Source organism: Mastomys coucha, unplaced genomic scaffold, assembly GCF_008632895.1.
Source record: "Mastomys coucha isolate ucsf_1 unplaced genomic scaffold, UCSF_Mcou_1 pScaffold14, whole genome shotgun sequence".
NCBI classification, from domain to species: domain Eukaryota; kingdom Metazoa; phylum Chordata; class Mammalia; order Rodentia; family Muridae; genus Mastomys; species Mastomys coucha.
The window spans coordinates 133,567,958-133,592,428 of NW_022196896.1; the positions used below are offsets into that span (position 1 = coordinate 133,567,958).

A 24,471-nucleotide genomic window follows, 5' to 3' on the forward strand; every position below is an offset into this window, starting at 1 on the left:
AAAGCAGTGTATCACTAACTCATGGGCTGAAGCAATATACATTTACCTCTCACAGTTCTGGCCTGGGAAATCTTCAACCATAAGCAGACTCCGCAGTTAGTGAGCTCCCTCTTGCTGTTTTACAGGTGTTTGCCTTCTTGTATCCGGAAGTGGTGTTTGCCTTCAATACAATTGGAACCTGTAGACTGACATTTGTCTGTTGGAAGCTGAATCCCAGTGTAGTGAAGTTGGATAGTGAAGTCTTAAGAGACCAGCCCAAGTAGAATTTTGGATGTTGTATTCTGTCAATGGTTTACTGCTGGTCTCAAAATGAGTTGGTTCTCTTAGGAGTGTGTGAGCCCCCATCAGAATGGATTGTTATAAAAAGAATGAGCCTGGGCCCTCTTTGCCTTTTGTTTCCTCTCATACCACATCATATTTCCCTCTCACACACCAACCCTCTTATGGATTCAGAAAGTCTGCACAGGGTCAAGCACATCCTGAGGTTCATGATCTTCCAAACTGTGAGCTAAATCAACTTGCTGTAGAAAAGAATCAAGTTCTGCAACATCTTCTGTCATTAGGACACTGACTCTTGTATTAAGGTTCCATCCCTCAAAGACCTGACTTCCTAATGCCACATCATTAGGGATTCAGGTTTTAGAACATGGATTTCGGGTTATACAAACATGAAGTTCACAGCATTTGCCAAGATCTAGAACTGATCCCAACCTTGAGTTCTGAACATATTTATACTACTCATTTTTTCCAGGGTGAGTTTGCTTTGAATCTTTCAGTTGAATGGTACAGGAAAACTCAGGCTAAATTATCCAGCACATACATTAGTTATTTACCCGTCACAGGCCTATTGAGTGTTATAGCAATATTTGAATTAGTCTTCATAACTCTCATGGAGCATATTATGACAGAGGGCATAATGCTCAGAGAAATCCAGCAATTAACTCCTGGATCCTATTCAGCAGTAAAGAGGAATCCATACCACACATTGATGATTTATTTCCACCATGCCCATGGCATATAACAAAATGTATAGAATAGTGCAGTACAGGACAGTATAGTATCATATACTATAGTAGTTTCGTATAACATAGTATAGTATTTGTAGAGTTCGGCCCGCAGACCTACACAGGTTGTGGATTGCTTTGGACTGGAGACTGGACAGGACCTGTGGAATTAAACGGGTGGAGCAACAAAGAGTCGGATGCCAAGAATATGTATCAAAGCGTACTTTACTTAGGGTTAGATGAGTTTTTATAGCAGGCAGCAGAAATGAAACAACAAAAACAATCAAGCTTATCACATAAACTCGACAGTAGACATAAGGGCGAAAAGTCTGTTTAGTCAGCAAGGATTTCAAAAGTAGTTCGACAGGAGTGAGTCTTTGATCTTCAGGAGAAGCTGCAGGGTCTGTGGCCTATTGTCTTGCACCACAGGTGGCTGGTTGTCAGCCCAGGACTGTCAGAGTGTATTTTCAGATTCAGAAGAGAATTCAGGCAGCCATGAAGGGGAGATAACAAGTATTGAATTTAACACATAGTATAGTATCATATAGTATCGTATAGTTGCAAGATACACAGTATAGTATAGTATAGTTACAACAAAATATATAGGATAGTTATAACAAAATATGTAGCATAGTTACAGTAACATCTATGTATAGTAAAGTAACAACAGCAGTATAGTATAAGCAAAATGTATAGCATCACTATAACAAAATGTATAGTATAGTATAAGCATATAAGTACATATATATATATATATATATATATATATATATATTCCTACATATAACCTTTTAAGTCCATATAATGTCACTTGTACATTTGTTTTCAGGGCTGACTGATATTGGATAACCAATTGGTGTTCTCTTCTCTGGGGAAGACTATTTCTCCTGCTCTCAACTGACCGTAGTTACCTGTGGTTCTTTGTGGAGGGTTGAACCCTCATGGACATTTTTCTCTCCAGCTTGACATGTCCATTGGTATCATCCTTGCTCAGCTCACATTTGGGCAGTTATGTAGTGAGACCTTTATGGGCGTAGCTTCTGACATTACCAGGAAACACAGCCTCCTAGCAAACTCCATGATCCTATGGACCTTAAGATCTTTCTTCTCCATGTCCCATAATGTTTCCTGAGCCTTGGGTACACTGGAATTTTTTCAGAGCAAAGATTAATAAATCAAGCCTTAGATTCTCCTGACCATTTTGGATGATGACTGAGAACCTCAATCACTAGGCTGTCCCTAGGTAACTATGCAAACTAGTGGCCTGAAGCCTGTGTCCTCTCTTTAAAATGTGGTTCTATTTCATAGGTCTCATGTAGGATAATACCATGTTGCAATTTTATCTCTCAAGGTGGGATGAGAAAATTTAGAAGAAAACCACTACTTTTCCATAGAAGAGAAGACATACATTTACTGAAGATAAAAGGTGAGGATTAACATTGAAAAAGAAGTTGAAAACAAGAGAAATCATCCTTAATTTGAAAATTGAAAAAGAATGTAAAACTTCCTTGGGGCATCTCCCACCTTGTGAGTATCACCTACCTTCTCCTGCTCTTCTACCAACTGGGTATAGCTTGTCTAACAAGAACAGGCTTATCTCTTGAGTCTTCAGGTCAAGCAAGCATGGCTTCTGGAACTCTGTATCAGCAAGCATGACCTCTGGAATCCTGTGGGGTGTCATCTATATTGGTTACCTTTTCATTGCTGTGACCCAAATAAAAGATGCAAACAACTCAGGGAAGGAAAAATGTATTTTGGGTTCCTGGTTTCAGAAGGATCAGCCCATTCTTTTGTTTGTTTGTTTGTTTGTTTGTTTGTTGTTTGTTTTGTCCCAAACTGTTGGGATTGGTATTACAATGGCCCACCAGGAAGCAAAGAGTGAGAAAGGAAGCAGCCAAGAATCAGATGCCTCTGGGGGCCACCCTCAATGCCCTCCCTCCTCTAGGTGGACCCCAACACCTACGTTCCCAGCTGGCGCTCCCCAGCCATTTAAGGACCCTACACCCCAATAATGAGTCTACAAGGACCCTACAGATTTAGGCCATAGCACCATAGCATCATCTCCTTGAAGGTCTGAGTTCCATTCTCAGAACCCAGAGCCTAAGTGGGAGAGCTTTTGTAGACGATACCAACTGAAGACTAAAGCCTTCATATGAGTATGACTGTTTTCTAGGGAACCATAGTCTTCCACATGAGCAGAGGAGGAGGAAAACTGAGCAAAGATACCTGCCCCTGACCATCTGGGAGTCACTGGCCGGAGCCACTGTGGGAGGCATGAGCAGTGTTCCTAACTGTGCAGGTGTGGGTCCAAAACACTGGGTAAATCAGGTCCCAAGCACTTAGTAAATCTCTGATTTCCATCAGGGAATTTTGATTTATTCCAATAGAAACACTTCTTGAGCATAAGCCTACCCTGGAGTTCATTTAGAGTGTAACAACAAAAAAAAAAATCACCTTCCTCCCTTGTGGGGCAGGTAGTTATTTAGAGAAAACCAATGAATCATCCCAGATTTATCTGGTAAGCCACAAACCCAATTGCTTAATTGCTCAATCTAAAAATAGTATCCAGCCTTGGGAGAGTAAAAACTGAGCCATTGCACCCAACATCAAAAGGCTTCAGGGTTTCTGCTTTGACTGAGCTGCTCAGAGCTCCCTGGGTGGCTGCCTTCCCTAAAATGGACAGCAACCCAAATTGCACTGGCTTTGCTTTCTTCACCACAGGAGATTTTTAGGGACTCCATCCAGAGTGGTTTGCACAACAGGAGGAGAGTCAGAGGACCCACCAGATTTCCAATAGTGCACGAGGAAACTTGACAACTGATTTCCTTTCCCTATAACTAAAGTTACAGATAGCCCAGACACATATTGTCAAATGAAAACTATCCCAACATGAGAAACTCTTCCCAGCCTTGCTGGGCATGTCTTTGGCATCACTCATGCCAACCAGCTGAAGTGGTTCACTCCTTCAGATGCCCTGATAAGAACCTGGCCCTGCAATATCCCTCCTTTAGTTTCTCCTTGTTAACAACCCCAGTAAAAGAAGCACATAAAATGTGGGAACATTGGGTTCTTAAAGGATTTTACTCTTCCTTCCTGGGAGAAAACAATAACATCTCTTTGAGGTACCAAGGACTCAGGAAACAACTTTCATCTGTTAGGGAGATACCATCCTAATGCTGAGAACAGAGTCCCCAAGATCAGTATGTCCTTCTGCCCACCACCCTTAGTCTCCATATTAAGGTAGGTGCTAAAGCATCTTGAACAGACAGATACCCCCACTGTGGCCTCGAAATGCAGATCACCTCTCCCAAGAATGCCAGCTGCTATTTGCCTCTTAATGAAAGAATACACAAGTCCTGGAAGGCTGGAGGATAGAGCAGAGACTTGAATTTTCTAATCAGAACTAATCCTTCCAGGCGTACAGCATTTGATACATCAAAGGCTTAATATTTGATACATCAAAGGTCTTCTCAGGAACTCTTCTGAGAAATAAAAAAAAAAGCTATGCTAATGAATGTACAAACTATGTGGTTTGAAATATGGACTTTTGGTGGCTTAAGATAAAGTTTCTATAACTTCATTTGAATGATGAGGTTTCTACCTATGTGCCATGATTTAAGATGGTCTGGGAGAATGGAATGTTCCCAGATATGTTCCCTCCCAATTTCTACCCCACTTTAAAGAACCTCTTAGGTAAAGGATATGTGGGCTCCATTAAGGCATTAAGACAGATTCCAATGTCCAATTAGCACCTCCATCTCTCCAGTGACACTGAAGGATCAGGAGCCATAATAGTTTTCTTTTGATGAGGCTTAATTAGGCTGTAAATGTTTATTGCATGTGGGTTTGATCTTTAAGTAAGGCAGAAAGAAAGGAAGATGGCTGCCGAAGAGCTCCACATCACTGGAGGCCAGTGCATCCTGCTCTCATAGGTCATGTATTTGCTGGTTCTTTTTCCAGTTGGATTACAAAATTGGGAGTTTGCTCATGACATGTGAAGATATGTATATCATTGCACTTTGCACATATTCAACCCTAGCATGGACTCTTGCCTTCTTCATATTGTATTCCTCTTTTTCTATCAGAGTCTGCTTCCACACTCATCATGTTCTAGTCTCATTATATGTTCATGTGTGTGTGTATTAAGTCACAGCTTATATACGAGAGAAAGCACATAATCCTTATTTTTCTCTTCCCCATTTCCTTCTTCTCTGTCTTCTTAGTTCTTTTCCTTCCCCAACATAGTCCCCTTTCTCCTTTCATGCCTGCATATATGTGTTTGTGTGTGTGTGTGTATGTAGGTAAGTGTGTATGTGTGTGTGTGTGTGTGTGTGTAGGTAAGTGTGTATGTGTGTTTGTGTATGTAAGCATGTTTGTGTGTGTGTGTGTGTAGGTAAGTGTGTATGTGTGTGTGTGTGTAGGTAAGTGTGTATGTGTGTGTTTGTGTATGTAAGCATGTTTGTGTGTGTGTGTGTTTCTGTATGTAAGCATGTATGTGTGTTTGTGTGTGTGTGTGTGTGTGTGTGTGTGTGTGTGGTAATGTATATGGCTTAAACACAGGTCCTGAGATCATTCTGCACAAGGCACTCAGTATACTTCACTTGGCTGAAAGAGGTCAAAGGAAACGAAGGACTTTTTGTTTGTATGTCATCTTGATGTTCAATCCATTTTACATTTTGAAGTATTTCTAATCTCAGGCTTCAAGGTTGGGATGCTTAATTTGTAACTTTAGTTTTACAACCTGTAGGCCATATTTTCACATGGGTACATATTATATATATGGGTACATATATACATATATGTATGTATATATGATGTATATGAGTATGTATATATACATGCATATTCATGTGCATATGCATATGTACATGGTGTATATGATGCATGTGTATATATATATGGCTTATGTTGTTGTCAACTTGACACACCAGGGAAGGGGAAGAGGAAACCTCTGTTGAAGAACTGCCTCCATCAGTTTAGCACATGGACATGATGGGTATTTTCTTCATTTCTAGTTGATGTAGGAGGGCCCAGCCCACCGTGGGCAGTAACATCCCTAGTCAGGTGGGTCAGAACTCTATAAGACAGATAGTTAAATGTGAGCCTGAAGGAAAGTAAGCAGTATTCATATGTTGGTTTGTTTTGGGTTTCTGCTTTGAGTTCCTGTCTTCACTTCCCTGGATGATGGAATCTTACATAGAAACATAAACAAAATCAACCCTTTCTCCCCAACTTGCTTTTGGTCATGGTGTTTTATCACAGCGATAGAACCAAATAAGGACAGGGTCTTTCCTGAACCCTTTGCAAAAACTAATTTTCTTTCCTGTCAGTTCTCAAAGTGTTGTCTTAAAACCATTAGGATTTGGTATATTCTAAATTCTGTGAGCATATATGTTCATGGATAAAGTCGGAGACCAAGATTCTGATGGCAAACTTAAGCTGTACCCTCTACTAGTAGTGGTACAGTCATTGTCAAGGGAAATATGGCCTCCAGGTTGTAAAACCTAAGTTACAAATTAAGCATCCCAACTTGGAAATCTGAGATTGGAAATACACACAAGCAAAAAATCCTTCACCTTCTGTGTCCTCTCTCAGCCAAGTGAAGCACACAAATGCCTTGTGCAGAGTGACCTCAGGCGCTGTGATTAGAGCATATGTTAAACATAAGAATATTTGGTATATGTCAAAGGGAGGTTAACTGACCCTGAGCAGCATCTCTCCATGGTTTCCTCTTCAGTAGCTGGTTGATCTTCTGCCATGGCTTCCCTCAATAGTGGACTGTTGCTAAGTAAACCCTTTCCTCCCCAAGCTGGTTTTGTTCAGGGTGATTATCACATGAATAAAAGGCAAACTAGGACAATGTACAAGTATAAACTCTATATTCTACATCTAAGAAGATGGGTATTTACATAGTGTGTTTTGTTTAACACGATGACATCTGGTTCAATCCATTTTACCAAAGCAGACCTAATTTTGTTCTCCTTTATAACCTCTTGACTTAAAAGAAGAAAGAAAAACAAACAACCAAGTAAACAATAGCAACAACAAAAATAGATCTTAAAAAGAGACCTGCCTTTTCATCAATTTCCAATAGTGTAAGGTACAAACCTGGAAACTTTCTGGGCTTCCTAGTGTCTTACATACATTTTATTTCAACTGCAGTATATTACTTATGTTCATGTGACCATCCCCAGTGCTCTGCAGCCTAAATAAGAAGAAACAATACCGAATAGTCAGCCCTGAACATGTATACCTATAGGTGACATTGCACTGACCGAACATGTTATACTTAGGAATACATGTAACAATTAATGAAAAGGGGGGTTCTCTTTGCAAGAGAGCAAGGAGGGGTGTATGGGAGAGTTCAGAGAGGAATGATGTAGTTATCAATCTCAAAAGATAAAAATGTCATGCGGGTTCAGTGTGTCCATTGGACACTGTGTGTGGTAAGGTGCGATCTACTCTTCCATTCAACTTCACTGCAGTTAATGGAGACTGCTGGCCTCATGTCTGACCTCACTCAGCTTAACATGGACATTCTGAAGGAGTTTTCTCCTGTGATTAAAAACATAGTTTAAGCATCCTGAATAAGATGCAGTCATTCCTTGGCACCTCTGTGGGACTGAGAGGGGGATTTATTTCATTGAAACAAATGTCTGCAGGTGCTCAAGTGTTGGATTGGGATTGGCATCATAGCTGCTTGTAACAGGCATATCTTCCTTTGGGTTGAAATCATCTACAGATCTATTATAGAACTGAATAAAATAAAATGATGCATTAACTGTTTTTTACACTGCATTGTTCATGCAATGGTGACAAGCCAAATGGTCATGCATGTTCAGAAGTGTTGTATTTCTTCTTCTTCTTCTTCTTGTTCTTCTTGTTCTTCTTGTTCTTCTTGTTCTTGTTCTTGTTCTTCTTGTTCTTCTTGTTCTTCTTGTTCTTCTTGTTCTTCTTCTTGTTCTTCTTCTTGTTCTTCTTCTTGTTCTTCTTGTTCTTCTTGTTCTTCTTGTTCTTGTTCTTGTTCTTGTTCTTGTTCTTGTTCTTCTTCTTCTTCTTCTTCTTCTTCTTCTTCTTCTTCTTCTTCTTCTTCTTCTTCTTCTTCTTTCTTCCCCTCCTCCTCTTCTTCCTCCCCCTTCTCTCCTTCCTCTTCCTCCTCCTTCTCTCTTCATTCTCCTTCTCTTCCTCCTCCTCTTTTTTCTCCTCCTCCTCCTTCTCTTCATGCTTCTCCTTCCCCTCCTCCTCCTCTTCTCCTCCTCCTCTCTCCTCTCCTCCTCTTTCTTCTTTTCTTTTTTAAGAAAGCAACTTACTGTGTCATACATGCTGGCCCCAAACTCAACCTTCTAGCCATATACCACCAAGTAAGTGGGAGGAAACAGCCATTCAGTGGCATGCCTGGGTTTGCCCAAATATGTATGACCTGTAGTTGGTAGAGCCTGAGAATACAGAGAGCCCAGTAATACATTCTATGTAAATCTGTGGGATTAAAAAGTATTACTGTAAAAACACATGCAGTTCTTCCAGGTTTAAGACTCTACCTCGTGGGATAGTCCTGTAATTCCAGCCCCCAGGGAGGCTAAAGCTTGAGAATAGCAAGTTCAAGGTTTGCCTGGGCTTCAGACTTGAGTCTAAGGCCACCCTGGGTAATGGATGACACTTTACATAAAAAGTAAAAAGCAGGAAGACTATCACAGATGTGGCTCCAGTTTCGTGGCAAGTCACCTACCTGTAATGTACAAAGCCACAATATCTGTTCATGCCACAATATCATAAATAAGGAACATAGAAATAAGCCCCACACATGCACACACACCTATCACTACAAGCTTGGTCTGTGGCCTCAGATGACTATAATGTTAACTTATACAAGTTCAGTGAAAACATTTAAAAGAATGTAAGTCTTAGTGAGGATCACTCTCATGTAAACACTGGGAAATTGGTGAGCAAGCCTGTATTCTGCTGTAGCTTCCCCACCCACATCTACTGAAGTCATGGCAGAGTGAGTGCTGAGGAAGAACCCTTCTATATCTTGTGACTCTGGAGAAGTTTAGAATCTGAGGCTTAGGCATCCTCTGCCACTTTGACCTGAGCACATCCTGAAGGTGTGTGGATGACTCACTGCCTACTAAATATGTCATAAGCAGGAGACCTGAATCTCCAGCATCCACAGAGACCTACTGGTCTTACAAAGAAAAATCTCTCATCTCTTATCCTAGGAGGAAGTATTATTTGTCCCTTCCCAAACTTGGCATCTTTACTTTCTGTTCTATTAGACACTTTTACATGTAGTGATATAATTTATCTCATCTTGTTTAAATGTATTGGAGTCCACTGACATTTTGTTCCTGATGGCTTATAGCTTCAAAGGACTGGATACCAAATCATTTATAATGAAAGAAAACTTTTTTTATCAAATATATGCATCCTTCCTCTTAAGGATATAAAGCACCTTGACTCCTTGAATCATTTGTATCACAACTAATGGTACCTATCTAAATCCCACCCCATAAAAGTGCACTTATTGGCATGCCCATGCACATATGTACACACACACATACACAAAGGCATGCACACACATGTGTGTATGCACATGTGCACCCACACACATTTATATATATACACATATATATATATATACATGTGCACACATGCACTTGCACATGTCCATGTACACACAAGCATGCACACATGTGTATGTACCCACACAAGCACACACAAGTGCACATGTGCATGCACATGCACATGTATGTACACATACATGCATGCACACACACACAGCTCTGTTGGTCAGCCCCTCACAAGCTTTAATCACAGCACTCCCCCTTGAAAGCTCTTCTCATTATTCTCTCAAGTGACACAAAGCTAGATGTTTGATTTAAAGTTCACTCTATGAAAGGCAAGGACAGACAAGTGGAAAATATTTCCCATTTGTCTTTCATAATAGGGCCTCCAGAGCTTTGGAGTGCTGGCACTGGCTCTACATGCTTGCTTGCTTGTGCTGCATAGTTGTACTCTTTGAGCTGTCAGAATATTCCATAGCCCATTTAGAAGCTCCAAGGACATGAAGGTGGCTTTAAAAATTAGCCAAGAGTACTGAACTTGAAAATGGAATAGTTCTGCAGAACTGGTTACCACTGACACATTGAGTAGTTTATTTCAAATAGAAATTTCAAAAATTCAGTCATTTTTTTCTCTCTCAGTATCTGTGTCAAAGAGGAGGGCAGTCTATCAATATGAACACTGCTGAAATCCCTGAGCTCATACTGACGAATATGCGCCAAAGACTGCATCCATTTACTTCATCCAAAATGAAGAAAAAATTGCAAAAATTGATCTCTAATCAATTACTAACTTTTCTCACACAGTCATCTATTTCATTGACTATCAATCCTTCAGTGCTTTGAGACCAGCAGAAAAGAGACTTCAGTCACAATACAAAAGGAGACATTCCTAATATTGCTATCTAAATGTCTAATGCTAGTTGACAGTCACAATTGCTGTTAAATGACAGTATTGTAGTAAAAGCGTGAATCCTCACTGGAACAGTTCTCTGTAAACTCGACTAATGGCCAAAGGAACACATTGCTTTGCTGAGCATCATCCCCTGTGTCCCCAACTCATTGGTCTAAGAAATTAACTATTTTCTCTACACTGAAGTTTCCAATCTTGTCCTTTTTGACAGCTTGCTCCTGTCTAGACAGACATAAAGAGTTGTGTGGAAGTAGAGATTAAATATTATTAAGTAATTAACTTTTCTTGCTTTTAATACTACACTTCATAGTATATTCATTGTGTGCAGATCACAATACACAGCTCCATGACACACATCTTGCTCTATATAAGCTTCAAATACCACACTGAAGCAGGCAGCAGAGTTGATCAGAATCTCTGAAAGTCTTGAGTTCAGCAATGGCCATAGTGCACTACCATCCTTAAGATCAGCGCTTATATCATCTCTGGGTTCTGGTTGTACAAAAATTCATGAACTTTCTCTATAAAGAAACATTCTATAAAGCACACAAACAGCAAAGACAGTGATAAATCTATTTTGCTTCCATCACAGAATATCTTCCAAGGCAAGGAATGTTTCTTTGCTTTATATAAAAATACGAAGGCAGCAAAGGTGAATGGATGAGACTCCATTTACCCAGGAGAAGTAAAGGACACAAAATCAGGAGTGGTTAACAGGCAAAAGGCATTTTTGCATCATCACAGCAAGGTATCAACTAATGTCATTGAAACAGATGTCTCAGGAGCATCTTTGGGTCAGTGGAGCAAGGGCAAGGTGCACCAAGCTTGCATCATCCTGGGTCTGTGAGGATAGTCCTCCAAGATGCTCTCCTGTGATGTTCCCAGGATTTTCCAGTGGAGCTCTGAATTTAAACAAGCTTCCAGTAGAAGCAAGAGGGTGGTGTTAGCTGTGAGGAACTGAAGGAGAGAGAGCTGCTTGATGCTGGTCTGCACAGCCTACATCTTCAGTTCTTCTTCATCTGTTGGTGAGGCTGTCTCAACTCTGCAAATGGGGCTATTGCACCATGGCACTAAGATTCCAGGCTCTGATTTCAATGTCTGCATGAGTCTGTTTAACGCAGTTTGTCGAAAATATGTCTGCAACCTGTACACATAATCTTTTCCTGAGAAAAACCTCTTACATTTAGCATAAGCAGCAGTACACACAGTCGGGTGGGTAGCTGTCTGGAGTTTAGAAAGAACTACAGCTGCCTGACCTCAAATGTTAGAGCATTCCCCAATCTCTGGACTTTCTTCCATGTGGGTTAAAGCAGTCTTATGTAAAGTCTTAAATTATAATGCAGATAAGTTACTTTGAATAAGAAATAACTGTGCCTTACTAATGCATTACCAAGGATACATTTTTCTAGTTGGAGAAATTTTTTTTTCAAGTGTAGTGTCCTCAAAGACTGGGCGAGTATACCTTCTGGATGTATGTCTCTTGTTTCCTTTTACAATGCCAGTGATGACACTTAAGATCCTGTGCATGCTAAGTGAGTACTCTACACCTCAACTACTCATGCAGCCCTTGAAATAAATACTTTTAGATAGTTGCTTGGAGTAAGAGAGGAGAAAAAAGTAAAAACACCCAAACATGGTGAGTGATGGATCAGCTATGTCTGATACGAGTGCCAGATGCATTAAGAATCTTAACCTTACAACAACTTTATAAGGTAGACTTTTTGTATGAATGTTTTTCTTTTTATTGAAATTAGATTTTTTTTCTCAAATGATACATTCTGGTTATGGTTTCCTCTCCCTCTTCTCTTCCAAGTTTCTCCCCACCGTCCCTCCCATCTAGATCCATTCCTTTTCTGCCTCTCATTAGAAAATAAACAGGCTGTATAGATAATGGGCTGGGTTAACTCAAAGTCCTGGATCTGGGCCTGAATGGTAACTGAGTTGGTCTGCCTGCAAACTCTCCTGCTTGGCCCTGGTAAGAGGCAGGGACAGCTCTCCTGTTGTGGCCGGCTGAGGTGGTGGGCTGGCTCACCTGACTCATGCCCTTGAGGCTGACTCACTGTACCCTCCCTCTCTATCACGTCTACACTGCTGGTGTAGAGCCCACTCTCCCAATTGCTGCTGGTTAGAGAGATGAGCAGGTCTTCCATGCTGCCCAGGTAAGAGGTGGGGTCAGCTTTCCTGACTGCTGCAGCAGTTGAGGGGCTGCATTTCTCCTGCACCCACACTGCTGCAAAGCAGGTTAGGAGCAGAGCCAGCTCTTCAGCACTCACCCTCATAGCTAACTCACCTATACCTGTGCCACTGAAGTCAACTCTACTGTGCTGTTCAGTTGGGGAGAGGTGCAGGTACCTGCTTTCTCTCCCAGGTGCTATGCAAGAGAGACCCAACATCTACACCATCTATGAAGCGTTGGCACACATGAAGGGACCAGTCCTTTAGAACTAAAGATACAGATTCTCTATGGCAGAGGGCAACAACAGGATATCTGAGATGAATCCCCAGTGAAAATTAAGTATTCAAAGTGTGGCAAAAGCCAGAGGTCTTGAAACAGACCTGCAATTAATGTTTGCAAATGAAGCTGTTTGGACCAAAGAGTATATTGTGTGGCACACTATGAAATTTTTTTAATTTTTTCTTTTTATTTTACTAGATGTTTTCTTTATTTACAATATCTCCTTTCCCAGGTTCCCCTCCAAAAGAAAAAATAAAAAAAAATAAAATAATAAAAAAAAAACCTAAAACAAACCACTATTATCTCCCCATTCCTCCTGCTCACCATCCCACCTCCTTGTGCTTATTGGCCCTGGCATTCCCCTACACTGGGGCATAGAACCTTCCCAGGGCCAAGGGCCTCTCCTCCCATTAATGACTGACTTGGCCATCCTCTGATATACACATGCTGCTGGAGCCAGGAGTCTCACCATGTGTACTCTTTGGTTGAATTTTAGTCCCTGGGAACTTTGAGGGTACTAGTTAGTTCTTATTGTTGTTCCTCCTAAGGGGCTAAAAACGCTTCAGCTCCTTGGGTCCTTTCTCTAGCTCCTTCATTGGGGACCTTGTACTCAGTCCAATGGATGTCTGTGAGCCTCTACTTCTGTATTAGTCGGGTACTGTCAGAGCCTCTCAGGAGACAGCTATATCAAGCTCCTGTCAGCCAGCACTTGCTGGCATCCACAATAGTGTCTAGATTTGATGATTGAAAATGGGAAGGATTCCCAGGTGGAGTAGTCTCTGAATTGTCCTTCTTTTAGTCTCTGCTCCATAGTTAGTCTCTACAACTCCTTCTATGGGTATTTTGTTCCCCCTTTTAAGAAGGAACGAAGTATCCACACTTTGGTCTTCCTTCTTCTTGAGTTTCTTGTGGTTTGTGGTTTGTACTTTGTGTATTCTGATCTTTTGGGCTAATATCCACTTATCAGAGAATGCATACCATGTGTGTTCTTTTATGATTGGGTTACCTCACTCAGGATGATATTCTCCAGATCCATCCATTTCCCCAAGAATTTTATAAATTCATTGTTTTTAATAGCTGAGTAGAACTCCATTATGTAGATGTACCACATTTTCTGTATCCATTCCTCTGTTGAGGGACATCTGTGTTGTTTCCAGTTTCTGGCTATTATAAATAAGGCTGCTATGAACGTAGTGGAGCATGTGTCCTTATTAAATGTTGGAGCATCTTCTGGGTATATGCCCAGGAGTGGTATAGCTGAGTCCTCTGGTAGTACTATGTCCAATTTCCTGAGGAATCACCAAACTGATTTCCAGAGTGGTCGTACCAGCTTGTAGTCCCACCAGCAATGAATGAGTATTCCTCTTTCTCCACAACCTCTCCAGCATCTGCTGTCACCTGAGTTTTTTATCCTAGCCATTCTGACTTGTGTGAGGTAGAAGAATCTCAGGGTTGTTTTGATTTGCATTTCCCTGATGACTAACGATGTTGATCATTTCTTTAGGTGTTTCTCAGCCATTCAATATTGAGAAGGTTTGAGCCAGTTGAGAATTGTTTGTTTAGCTCTGTACCCCATTTTTAATAGGGTTTGGTTCTCTGGAGTCTAGCTTCTTGAGTTCTTTGTATATATTGGATATTAGCCCTCTATCAGATATAGGATTGGTAAAGATCTTTTCCCAATTTGTTGGTTGCAGTTTTGTCCTATTGACAGTGTCTTTTGTCTTACAGAAGCTTTGCAATTTCATGAGGTCCCACTTGTCAATTCTTGAACTTAAAGCATAAGCTATTGGTGTTCTGTTCAGGAAATTTTCCCCTGTGCCTATGTGCTCGAGGCTCTTCCCCACTCTCTCTTCTATTACTTTCAGTGTATCTGGTTTTATGTGGAGGACCTTGATCCACTTGAACTTGAGCTTTGTACAAAGAGATGGGAATGGATCAATTTGCATTTTTCTACATGCTAACCGCCAGTTGAGCCAGCACCATTTGTTGAAAATGCTGTCTTTTTTTCCACTGGATGGTTTTAGCTCCTTTGTCAAAGATCAAGTGGCCATAGTTTTGTAGGTTAATTTCTGAGTCTTCAATTCTATTCCATTGATCTACCTGCCTGTCACCGTACCAATACCATGCAGTTTTTATCACAATGGCTCTATAGTACAGCTTGAGGTCGGGAATGGTGATTCCACCAGAGGTTCCTTTATTGTTGAGAATAGTTTTGGCTATCCTGGGTTTTTTGTTATTCCAGATGAATTTGCAAATTTCTCTTTCTAAGTCTGTGAAGAATTGAGTTGGAATTTTGATAGAGATTGCATTGAATCTGTAGATTGCTTTCAGCAAGATGGTCATTTTTACTATATTAATCTTGCCAATCCACAAGCATGGCAGATCTTTCCATCTTCTGAGATTTTCAATTTCCTTCTTCAGAGACTTGAAGTTCTTGTCAAGCAGGTCTTTTACTTGCTTAGTTAGAGTCACACCCATGGAAGGAGTTGTAGAGACAAACTATGGAGCAGAGACTAAAGGAAGGACAATTCAGAGACTACTCCACCTGGGAATCCTTCCTATATTCAATCATCAAATCTAGACACTATTGTGGATGCCAGCAAGTACTGGATGACAGGAGCCTGATATAACTGTCTGCTGAGAGGATCTGACAGTACCCGACTAATACAGAAGTAGAGGCTCACAGACATCCATTGGACTGAGTACAGGGCCCCCAATGAAGGAGCTAGAGAAAGGATCCAAGGAGCTGAAGGGTTTTCAGTCCCTTAGGATGAACAACAATAAGAACTAACTAGTACCCTCAGAGCTCCCAGGGACTAAAATCCAACCAAAGAGTACACATGGTGGGATTCCTGGCTCCACAACATGTGTATAGCAGAGGATGGCCAAATCAGTCATCAGTGGGAGGAGAGAACCTTGGCCCTGTGAAGGTTTTTTGCCCCAGTGTAGGGGAATGCCTGGGCCAGTAAGTAGGAGGAGGTGGAGTGGTGAGCAGGGGGAGTGGGGAGGGAACAGGGTCTTGCTGTCCATTTGTGAAGAGCGTATAGTCTTGGGAATACCCTTGGTTTGGGAGAAATTCCTATATGTCCCCCTTGGCTAACAAAATAATTAGATGTAACTAGTCCCAGTACTAGAAACTTCATTTGGCTATAAGAGATGTTCTGTTGTGTATCTGTCTCCCCAATTCTTCGGTGATTTCATTTAGATCACCTTAATATATGCATATATTTTAGGAAACTTCTACTCTATTAGGTTCCATACTGTCCTTAAATGGCCCTTAACATTATCTTTCTCTCCCTGTATTCTTTTCCTCTTCTTCCCTTCCCACCTCCTCCCTACTTAATCTTTTCATTCCAGAACCACCCTCTCCCCAATATGTGTGGGTTTTAGGATCCTTACATTACCAATAGGGAAACTAGGACTAGGGATTTTAAACACTTCTAATAATGGTTCGAGAGCCAAGGATGAAGCCTGGTTTCTTAAATGACAGAGAACTCTGAAAACGGATGGCAAGAGAAGTCTTCCACTAAATATAAGAATAACTATAGTCTCTGCACTTCTCATTCTTCCAAGAACCTGGAGCCATGGCATTCGCCATGGCAAGATGGCACCTACTGAAAAGGAAGGCAAATCAAGGATAGCTGCATCTTGAGGCAATGTGGGTTTCATCTGTGTTTAACCAAGACTTCATACCAAGACACTGTTGTCAAAAGCCCTGTGACTTACTAGTGATGAAAATGGTATTCCCTTGACTCTAGCATTATACATTTGCTACAGTTCATCTACTGTACGTTTGTGATGTGGGTTTTTGACAGCATATAATTATAATATGAAATGTTTATACTTTACCTTAACTGAATACTTGAGAAATACATAGTTGCTCTTTTTTTTCTCTAGTCAGATAAAATGAAAAACCAGTATTCTCCATTAAGAAATAAGTTAGATATTTAAGACTTTAACCAAGTTACTCATCTTCTAAGGAAGGATATTTTGAGTAGAGTCTATGGGATTTTATGTTCCCTGTGATCTGTTACACTAACACCTACTGAGAGCTACATCAGGGAATCATGCAGAAAATGCTCCTTGTGATTGTGGCTGAGATTATATAGAGAATCAATGTTAATTTTCTAACCATTCATTTATAATTTAAAATATAGAGTAAACTCATGCATCTCTTGTATGTCAAATTCATTAAGAAATACACATTAATCAGATTCCCTTCTAAGAGTCTAAATATACTGAAATAAGATTGTAACACAAAGCTTGTACAACAATGTAATTATTGTGGTCTTCATACAGTTGCCTGTTAATTGATGATAGAAATTAAAAAGCATTTCCATAAATAATCTCATGCTATTTTCCAATTATGAGTTTGATACAGAGAAACTGATGCAACTTCAATAGCAACCAAAGATAGTACCTTGTGGGGTGGAGAAGTGGAACGTTTTCTGAAACAATCTAGGAGAGTTGCCTGATCGATATTTTGCTTTTTGCTATCCTATGCACAGAGGGAGCAAAATGAAAGCAGCATGAAAGCATTGTTTCAAGTTCTGAATGGCTTGAAATGGGTGAAATCTGCAGAAAAAGGAGAGAGAAATATAGGGTGATTAGATGTGCTATATAGAGTTTATCCAGACAGCTCAAGACATGCTCTGAAGCTGAACAATGCAGCCATCACCAAAGATGTCATTCACTCTTCAACATCTTAAATCCACCACAGACCACCCAAGACTTCAAAGCCTTAAGGGCAGACAAAATGGATGGTGACCATTTTTCTATAGTTTGTAGAGAACACTGGTGACCACCTGTGTCTACCCAATGAGTCAGAGAGCTTTAATTTGACCAAAAATTAAAGACTATGAGTCTTTTATTTCACTGCAGCAAGAACACAGAAGATGAGACCCAAAACCTTAATTGTCTAAAGATATATGCATGTGTAATTATTGTTGACCTAAGGGCAAAGCTGTACAACCTTCCATGGCCACTGATTAGAAATTTGCTCTTAGCTTTCACCTAGAATCTGCACATGTCCATTCTGTTCTTCAAGTCTATATGTTTAAATGTCTCACCTACTTCATACGGCTAATTTTATTTAGCAGAATTTATGGAAGGTTATTCTGTGTTGTCATGTACTGTTGAATACTCTTCTCAGTCTAAGCAATCACTCACTGTATCTATCTGTCATACTTTATCAATTCCTACACAGCAGGTGGTTGAGGTTGCTTCAACACATGGGTTATTTACTGCAAATGGTACTGTAGCAATCCTGGGAATCCCACTGTCTCTCAGAGATCCTTATTTAAACAACTCTCTGGATTAAAAAAAAATATTATGTTTTGTTTTTTTAATTATATTACAATAACATCAAAATAATGATATGGTGAAAAAGAACTTAGATTTCCCTTAATAATAACTGGTAGACATTGGTGTCATAACAGAATGTTTCTCATTTCTTAAAAAAGAAAGAAAGAAAGAAGAAAGCATACCCCCTAATATATTGAGCATGTTCCAGTAGAAGGTTACAGATCCAAAGATATTATAGTAGCACAAATTGGTAATGACTGGGGTAGAGGGCTAAGAAATTGGGCGAGAGGCAAGAGTATTAGCTCTTGGGGGGATGAACATCATCAAAACACATTTTACAAAATTCTCTTAGAACTAACCAAAAAAATTTTTTATTAAGGAAATTATAAAACAGTGATGGAGTGGAGATGTTGTTTGACTGATTCAGTGCTAGCACAAGGCCTTGGGATAGACCCTCAGAATCTCATGAAGCTGGCATGGTGGACATGCCCACCATCCTAGCACCTGGGAGACAGAGGCAGAAACGTCTCAACATCTCTTTCAGCTACACAGAGAATTTGAGGCTATCCTGGACTTATGGAGACTCTGTCTCCAGAAGAAACAAGAAGGGACTTGCTGGGTCATCTGATATCTAAATCCTTCCTTGGTCGGTGAGCATTTATGCTGTTCTTCTAGCAGCTATGTCATTCTGCAGTGCAGCATGGGATTTCCTCACAGTCTAATCAGTGTTCACCATGCTCTGACTTTTTAATAACTGCCATCCCAACAACTCTGAGGCACTATCTGGTTGAGAATTTGATCTTCATTTTCCTTACCACAGACAACAATGGTAATTTTTTCTACATATTTTCTGGTTATTTCCATTTTGTTTCTTTTTAAATAAAAGTACATTTGTCCTTCTCTTAGTTTTCAATCAAGTTGCCAGTTTTTTCCAGTTACTGTGCCATAAATATATAATATGTCTCAAAAAAAATAAAGAATTCTTTTTTGAACATTACCCTCATATCAGATATATGATTTGATCAGCCCAATACTGTTAAAATGTTCCTATTACTCAAAATGATCTACAGGATGGAATACCTAACAAAATATTGAAGACATTTTGCTAGAAATAGAAAAATATGAAATTTGCATGGATTCAAATACAGATTTCCAAATTCATCTTAAGAAATAACAGACCTGGAGACACAACACATTCTTATTTCAAAATATATTATAAAGCTATAATTACTAAAGTAGTATGGTGCTAACATCAAAATATGTTGGGGGAACACTCTTGTAGAGGCAGGGGAGGGGGTGGGACAGGGGGGTTTGAAGGGAGACCTGGTAAGAGGAAACCATTTGAAATGTAAATAAAGAAAATATCCAATAAAATATGAAAAAAAATAGGTTTATGGACCAATGAAACAGAGCAGAAAATTCTGCAATAAATACACACAACTGATTCTTGAGCATAGCATCAAAAAACAGTAGGGAACTGATATCCTTTTTGAGAAGGACTGGGAAGGCTGGAGTTAGTACATCCAATGCTTTAACAGCACACACGCGTGTGCACGCACACACACACACACACACATTCATGCACATGCAAGCACACACTCACACACCCACTCACACACACACACACACACCTACACACACACTCACATACACACTCATGCGTGCACACACACACTCATGTGCGCACACACGTATGAACGCTCACACACACACATGTATGCCCATGCACACACAGGCAAATGACTTGACTGAAGAAAAAAAAACATGTCATGAAATTGTGAAATGCCCAAGCTTTATGGCATCGGCCTTGGCAATGATCTCATAGATAGGATTCAAAAGCGTAGGCACTGAGAGAGACAAAATTAGACAAGTGGGATGGTGTCATGCTGAAAAGCTTCTACACGGCAGAGGGAACAGTCTACTGACAGAACGGAGCCCACCAAAGGGGAGAAACTGATGTGCCCGAGCTTACTCTCCAAAGGCAGTCAGTCACTCAAAAAGCCAAAGACGCGTACGAGAAGAGAAGAGACTGCCATGTCATCATTGAAACATGGCCTTACATCAACGCTGGAGCAAATCCTTCAGTTTAATACACACTTTGGGTCACCATCTGGAAACTTCGATGACACTGCAGAGCAGAGAAACTAGATGGAGGTGCATCGAGCCTTTCCCAGGAGTCTCCGGCGGCTGCCTTGTCTGTGCTTAGAGAGGCCTGAGATGGAGATGTGAAAGTGCTCCTCAGATACATTCCCAGCTGCTTTACACAACATGGGTTGATTACCAAGGTCTGCATCAAATGCAATGGCATGCCCATCAGTCACAGGGCATAGAGACAGGAAATACTGAGACGCAGATTCACGATTTGGATTTCCTGTCCCATTCTCAGTATTCTCAGTACTGCACTAAGCTAGGAGACCTCGGTTTTCCATCTACATTGAAAGATCAAATCCAAGACCTTCCTACTCTACCTAGTAGTGAATATTTGTCTATCACCCAGGAGAATGGCCCCTGGACTAGCAATGCAGAAGGGAAAATCTATGTTTTTGTTTTTTTTTTTCCAGAGACAAGTTGAAACTGTCCCGCAGTTTCAGGAACTGGAGTTCTCTGAGGAGAGGGAACAAAGGACCTGAAATAGAGGGTTCGAAATGCAAAGAGAAATCAAGAAGCCAAGTTGCTTCCCAATCAAGGCTTCACTTTACTTAGAATAAGCCAGGGTTTTTATAGTCACAGGAGAAACTGAAACCAAATCTCTAGATTACATGACATTTGCATACTGCAAAAAAGGTTCAAGTACCATAGTCCCCAGGTTTGGAAGATCTTCGGGTGGTGGGCGTACTCAGGTGGTGGGCGTACTCAGGCAGCTTTTTCAAAGATGAACTAATAGTCTGCATCTGTCCCAACTCCCCAGGTGTTAGCCGCCAAGCAGAGACTGCCAGAAGTCCGATGGCTGAGGGGAAGAAGGAGGTAACAACAGGGTTTCTCTGTGTAGCCCTGGCTGTCCTGGAACTCACTCTGTAGACCAGGCTGGCCTCAAACTCCGAAATCCACCTGCCTCTGCCTCCCAAGTGCTGGGATTAAAGGCCGGTCCCACCACTGCCCAGTAGGAAAGTCATTTTTATTGTCAATATGTAACTTAGGTCCTTTGTTCTTAGGTTGTTGCCCACAGTCTGTTGTCTGACTGAGTTACCATATCCTCCTTGCATCTGGATGTTGAAGTCCTAACATTTCAGAAGATGGGATGGGTACTGGAAACAAGGACGTCACAAATGAACTCGGGTAAGCTCAGATTATACCAGCATAGGATGAGCCCCTATCTGACAAGTCCAGCGTCTTCCTATTAAAGGAGAAGTGTGGATAGAGAAAAAGATAAACACATGGGAATAGTGAAGATTCCTATGCATGTGAAGACGCCAATGACTAAAAGTTAGAAGAGAGGCCCGGGACAGATGTACTCTTAGTACCTGCACAAGGAGAGTAGCTTGCCTATTTCTTTAACCTTGGACTTCCAACCTGTAGAAATATGAATACCTTGGTTATGCCTCTGGGTACATCACTTTCCTATACACTCAAGTCAACTGTTTTCACTCAACTTTTCTTAAAACCCAGATCTTCATTTCATTCTCCAGGTCACACTCAACATTTTTGCCAGGCTAGATCTTTTCAAAAATTCAAATGGCCTTCTGCCATTCAATTTTAGTAAGCCGGGCATAGGGTTAAGCCATTAACTTCTCTATTCAATCATGAAAATTAAATTTAAGTCCTTCTGTGTATATACTCTATTCTATGACCTAAAATGCAAAATCTATTTGAAACATCACAACAGCAGGAGCAGATGACTGATTTGTAATAAATAAGACATCCTGGAATGGACACGGAACATTACAACATTTCCAGGATAAAACTTTTCCTCTCAAAGATTGCTAAGCATTTTTCTGCTAGGCTGTATGCCAGATCCTTCTGCAAAATATTGAACTGGATTTATTGAGATTTAATGTGCTTGTCCATTAGATTAGATGTTGTACCCACCACTTTAGTCTCCTAAGAAGTGTCAAATCAAACATTACTTTTAGAGATTAAGCTTGAAATCTGAAATGGAGAGTAGGTCAGCTACTTACATTTTTTAAAATTGAAATAAAAGTATAATACACAGTAGTGTAAGATAAAAATATGATTTAATTTATAATTTGTGTTGTATATAGACTGAGAAATTGAAAAACCCTTTTCACCCACTTTCTTAAAGGCCCTTAGGGAAGAGAATAATTTCTTATCACCTAAATTGGGCATACACATTTATAGTCCAAGATGGTTGTATCAGAATAGAAACAGATCTGAGAAGGGTTATTTCTCTATTGGTGTTTCTCAAGTTTTGCTAGACAGAAAAAAAAATCACTTTGTAATCCCTATGAACATTCATAGAATATCTGGCATTTTTAATAAAAGAAAGGAAAGAAAAAAGAGAGAGTAAACAATTCAATGTTACAGTAATATGTTTGCTAAGAGCTTGACAGCAAGTATGGAGATGAGGTTACAAGAAACTCTTGAACAGCTTTTGTGTGACTTTTCCCAGATAGGGCACAGATGACAGATCAAAGGAACAACAGCACTAACTCACTGAGGTTATTCCAGCTCTGCTTAGGAACATGAGTGAGAAGACACTTACCCAGAGTGGGTTTAAGGCAACTGTGATCCCACTCTACCCTGGGTGACAACCAGGAAAAGTTGTCACCAGTAGAGCTTTCTGTACCAGCTGCAGACATGCCAGCAGGCCTGAGAGCCTCTTGCAGGCAGCTCTGCTGACCGACCGAGAACCACCTTTCTTCAGTAATCATTTGCTGTTCTTATAGCCTTCAGGACAGACTTTGTGAGTCCTTGCACTCTCAGCTTCCCCTGGCTTGTGAGGTTTTATTTACTTCCTGGATCTCATGGAACCCTTCCCTTCCTCCAGGAGGAAGCTTACAGAAAATTGCTACATATTGACATATGGATAACAGGAGTTACTCTCCATGAATCTTTTCTCTGATTTCCCAAGTACCCCTCCCCCCTGCCCTGTAGCTTCAAAGCATTGCCTGACTACCAGTCATTAGAATAGCTTCACAATAATTGAAGACTGTCTTATTCAGAGTTTCTATTGCTGCACAAACATCTTGACCAAGAAGCAAGTTGGGGAGGAAAGGGTTTATTCAGCTTACACTTCCACATTGCTATTCATCACCAAAGGAAGTCAGGACTGGAACTAACACAGGGTAAGAATCTGGAGGCAAGAGCTGATGCAGAGGCCATGGAGGGGCACTGCTTACTGGCTTGCTTCCCCTTGCTTGCTCTGCTTGCTTATTTTATAGAACTCAAGACTATCTGCCTAGGGATGGCACAATCCACAATGGGCCCTCTCACCCTTGATCACTAATTGAGAAAATGCCTTGTAGCCGGATCTCATGGAGGTATTTCCTAAAGGGAGACTTCTTTCTCAGTGACAACTCCAGCTTGTGTCAAAACCAGCCAGGACAAGGACGCCCCTGTTTCATTTTTCTTTGTCATTTGGCTTTCTTGCTTCCTCATGCTGCTGCCTGCTAATGACATCGTTCTGGACTTTGATATGCCAAATCTTCCCCCAATTGGCACAACCATCATCGTTAGTAGGCTGAGGAGCTTCCACTGGACCTTTCCCTTTCCTTCCTCCTAGGATGCTATTTTGAGCCCCTTCCATTGGCTTTGGCCTTCGGGTAATACTCCTGTGAATCCGCAGGGCTGTGCTTGATCCCATGACATCTTCAACTGAACTCAAGGGTCCTGTCCTTCCTAACTAAGCCTTGGACAATAGTCCTCCTTTTTTTTTTTTTTCTGGAGGCTGCAGAAGCTTCCTCTATTGTAAGTAGTTTTGCTCAAAACTATAACTCAAAATCAAAATGCTCAAATGCTCTAAGCCTGGCAGTGGCCCTTTGGCCAAGGAACCCACAAAGGAGTTGCACCTTTAGTCCCTGTGATGCCAAAGTCATCAACAACAATCCTTACTCAACTCTTAAAAGGACTGTGGTCTTCATGTGACCCAGCTAGCCTTTAATGTCATCTTCTTATTATGTTGTGATACAGTTTGGACAAAACTACCTTCTCCTGGTTTTCATTTTCTTACCTGCTATATTGTCTCTGGTAGATGCTGATAGTGCCTGGGCAACTTCTTCTGTAGTTTTGTCCTGCCACAGCCTTTTGTCTTTACCAATCCCTTTCACTAGGAATAAATTC

At 40.7% G+C, this 24,471-nt stretch overlaps 1 long non-coding RNA gene across 1 annotated transcript; it reads right to left on the reverse strand.

Moving 5' to 3' along the window:
* Nucleotides 1–1,211: 1,211 nt before the first annotated feature.
* Nucleotides 1,212–24,471, reverse strand: LOC116089357. Its single transcript, XR_004118306.1, has 4 exons — nt 24,362–24,471; nt 17,351–17,505; nt 2,547–2,671; nt 1,212–1,455 (listed from the first exon to the last, which is right to left on the reverse strand). It is a non-coding gene; the product is annotated as an uncharacterized LOC116089357 (long non-coding RNA).